We start from the raw sequence: 4,821 nt of genomic DNA, 5'->3' as shown, positions 1-4,821 counted from the left end.
TATATAGGAAAGGTAGTAAATGATGTCAAATGTAGCATGGTGATGAGGTCAAGCTTCAAGTTTTAGGAGTCATGACGAAACTATGGCTTTTTTCAAGGCATTAATTATAACGACAAATTTGTATATCATATACATATATATATATATATATATATATATACACACACACACAAATGTATTATGCTATTACTTAATAAGTAAATGATATTAAACAAGTTAAATTATGTTATATGTATAAACTAAAAAAAAATAAGACATTGAAAAAGTAAAAAAATAATCAAATATGGCATTATAAAACTGTGCATTGGGTCATGACATGCCATAGGTTTAACGTATCGTCAAACATAAGCCTTGAATAAAAGTTGCTACCATGGAGACCTTAAATTCATTGACAATCCAGAGCACCACCTCTTCATAATGGATAACATTGAAAAATGGATATCATTCATAATGATTGTTGTGACAAATATTGATGACGAAAATTATTCATAATGAAAACCGATGTTATTAATGAAAAAAACTCATGATATTTTCAACAAAAATTTATAATATCATACGATAAAATGCATTAAATCATAAATAATAAAAATGCATGTTATTCATGAGATAGTCATGATAAATAATATGTATGCTTATGCAATGTTATTCATCATGAATAGTTGGTTCCCGAGTTCTTAATGAATTGGAGGTTCTTATTTGAACCTACCCGTTATCTCTCTCTCTCTCTCTCTCTCTCTCTCTCTMTMTATATATATATATATATATATATGATAGTGGGTAAATCAAGTGTCAACCACAAAAATGTTGCGAAACATACATGTGAAACGTAGAATTTTCATCTGTTTCAAATATACAAACCACAAAAAATATGCAAATCTATTTTCATGTGTTTCAAATATGACAAAAGAATACATGTGAAACGTAGAATTTTGTTATAAAAATAAAACATTCAAGATTGTTTCACATGTGGATGAAATATGCAAATACGTTTCATTTATGAAGCACATACACATACAAGAACAAAACTTGTGAAACAGCTTGAATCCTAGCCTACAATGAAACTTATTGAGTGGTTGTGATTGGTTCTCATAGGTTTATAACATTTTTTGTTTCTTCCAAGACCAGAGAAGAAACCGTAATCTTTTTCAAATGATGGCATCATTTGATTATAATAAACAAATATAAGGATATTTTTCACAAATCATTTAGTTCATTGCTTTTCTTATGTGAGATCATGTGTTCAAGTTTTCTATTGCAAATTTTTTCAGAAACATAATAGATCTGAAATTAAAAACTAAAACCTAAGAAAATTACACTAACATGATTCAAACTCGGAGCTGAGTTGGAAGAAAAACCTTGCAAACCAACTCTACCAAGGAAAACTTGTGTTCTCATTATAGTTTCAAAATATATATGGTAGCATACAACAAATTAATACGGTCATGCTTTTCACAACCCTAGAATCTTTTACACTATTAAGGATGAATAATATGGTGGCACGGACCACTCTATGCTCTACATTGGTTCGTCCATGTCTAAATCTACGATTTAAGTTTATTCCATAACGTGAAACAACAATGTTAACATGTATTTTTTTTCAGATACATATATCATATTATGAAATGATATATGTATTACAAGTCCTCATTCTTAATATTTTTGAAGTTATAATATTTTGTGTTAATGCATACATAGGTACATATGAGAGAGAAAAGTGTGACCATGTGCACTTTGTCCAATGATGTTTACAACCCCAATACATTGCCTTGTATACACATAATATATAGTATATCATCCATGGACGGACCTACTATAGGGCACACAGTGGCACGTGGCACCATATTATTCCTTCGTCGAAGGGTAAAAGATTTTAGTTCGAGAAAGGTGCAACCGTATTAATTTGTTGTGTGTCACCATATGTATTTTGAAACTACAATGAGAACAAATTTTATTTTGTAGAGTTGGTTTGCAAGGTTTTTATTCCAACCCAGACCCAAGTTTGAATCCTGTAAGTATCATTTTCTTAGTCAAATGGTGTCACCGTTTGAAGAAAAATTCTATATATCTTTTTCTTATAATCAAATGGTGCCACCGTTTGGAAAAAAAAATTTGGGTCCGCCCCTGATACCATCCGTCATTTATTCATAATAAAACACCAAATTTTCTTTAAAAAAAACTTGTGTTAGTGATCTTGGAATTAAAGCCACATCCATGTAATGAAATCATTGCAAAACAAAGAATGCAAAAAATTAAGTGAAATATTACATCAACAAACCCAGAATATCATAACCTTTTAAAGGATCTTAATAATAGGAATTCATAAAATAGGAAAAAAAAAAAAGAATCACATTGACTTAGAATCAACAAAAGAGAATCATCAAAGTGTCTTTGGCTTAGCGGTATCATAGTCTTTGGTTTTTTAAGAAGTCAGGGGTTCAAACCTCACCACAGGTAAGGAGGGTGTGTGAGTTTATTCATTGCATTTGCCATATATAATTCAAAAAAATTTAGATAAAAGCAGAAAAGAAATATTTTGTAGATCTAGACCGATGAAACACATATATACCCAATAACATTTTTAAACTGAAAAACATTGAATTAGATCTAAAAAAAACAATCTTAGGGATTGTTTGTCAGTTGCTGAATGATTTGGTGTAGAATGATTAAAAGACTGTTATGATATAGTGCAAAATAAAATATAATTGTTCGATAATTGTTTACAATGTAATTAGGGCGCTGAATGGTTAAGGGAGGCTCATGATACAAAATCATTCAGAGGATTTTAGAACCATTAAGAGGTATACTTTTTTTTGTCAAACAAGATTCACCTCTTAATGATTCAGAGACTGCCTCTTAATGGAACTATTAAGAGGTAAATAAACATCTTAAAATGATATGAAACAGACCTAACCAAAAAACATGAAGAGGAACTCATATTTAAGCCATATGAAACCGAGTTAAACATTTTCAAGCAGTGTTGGGGCCGTAGGAAATCGTAGTCATGGATGAGTAATACACGACAAAGCGGAGAAGGAACATTGGCGTGGGCAGGGAGGAGAATCCTAGATGACGATGAGGAGCCGAAAACTGGTAGAAGAGAGCTTGAAGACAAGACCATTAACTTCAGGTCCCATAGTGGTCCTTCAAATTAACAAAAGTGGTCCTTCAAACTAACACCGTTAACTTAATTTTTCATTTTTATAACATTAGTGGTCCTTCAAATTAACACCTTTAACTTCAGGTCTGTTAGCCACCTCATATAGCCCTCATGTAAAAGACACATGTCTCAACCTCACATACCTTATTTAAGGGTGTGGGTTGGGTTCCGATAATAAAAGAAATTATGGTGAGAAGCGTAAAAAGATATACATCATTGAATGTCAACACTAATGAGATTAAAGTGATCAAGGGTTCAAATATCTTCATACGCTTCTCACCATAACTTCTCTTCCAACACGATTTTATCATCATTTTGTCTTATTTGAATTTTTTACCTTTTCACTTTCCCTCCAAAACCCTAGCCTCCAGATAATTGGTGCGTAATAGTTAATTGAATGACAAGTAATGATGTCCGTTTAGGCACGTTCGTTTAAGGCTGTTCGTTTATGTTCGTTTAGCATGTTAACGAACGAACATAAACAAACACGAACACACCTGATTTCTAAACGAACGAACACAAACACAAAGATTTTCGTTCGTTTACTATTCGTGTTCGTTCGTTTGTTCGGTTAAGTTAAACGAATGAACGTGAACAAGCCTCTGTTCGTATTCGTTCGGTTCGTTTACAGCCCTACTTAAGGGTGTCAACTAGATGGACCTTGGATGTCATGAAAATGGAATGTTAAAAAGCATCAATGTAGATAATATATTTAAGGGACCATATATAAACTTTGAACAAACCATAAGGACCTTTACTGTTCTTTCTATGATTATAACTTCTTGTTGTACATTGCAAGTGAACTCCATATGATGCGCCGGGAGAACGTCCACATCATGCTCCGCATTTGCATCTCATTTCACGTGTGGTTTTGTTTCAACAAAGGATATTACTTTTTCGTTATGCTATGTTATAAAATATTTGAAAAAAAAATTAAAATTATTTTTTATGTAAGAAATATTGTGTATTAATATATATTACTTAAAATTTAAGATTGCAAGTAAATTGTGTGTAAGTACAACTTATTAAAGCTCCATTTTTGAATTCATATAACCAACTGCAGATAAACATGATTAAATACGGGATAAACATCTCATTTTAAATATCAAAAATCTTAAATATAATTAGGATGATCATTGAGTTTTAACAGAATCATTATCTTCATAAAAATTATATTGTTAAGCTAAAAATAAATTACCTTGCTATTAGACTTAAATTAAGTTATAATAAAAAATTGAATTAAAGAAATTGTACAGAAAAACGAGAACTTTTAAATAGTTAATTTGATATTAATATCGATATATTTTTTCAAGTTTTTATGATATCTTCAAATTTATTTTTATTCAAAAGTAAAAATATTATCTTTATTTAAACCATATAAAACGTATTATATCAATAGAGACAAAAAATAAAACGAAACATTAAAATGAAGATGTATATCGCTGCATTACGCGAGTACCCTTTTATTATATATATATATATATATATATATATATATATAAAGAATTTGAAATTAACTAAATAATTTTTCATATATCTATACTATATATATATATTATAAAGCGTTTGACAAAAACTTTTAAAAACCATGCATTAAATACTGTTTATTGATGCATATTACTTAAAATTTATTATTACAAGTAATTGTTCATATGTACAATCTA

This window comes from Cynara cardunculus (assembly GCF_001531365.2).
Source record: "Cynara cardunculus var. scolymus isolate 2C chromosome LG 10, CcrdV1, whole genome shotgun sequence".
In the NCBI taxonomy this organism is placed as follows: domain Eukaryota; kingdom Viridiplantae; phylum Streptophyta; class Magnoliopsida; order Asterales; family Asteraceae; genus Cynara; species Cynara cardunculus.
This window is presented reverse-complemented; position numbering follows the sequence as displayed.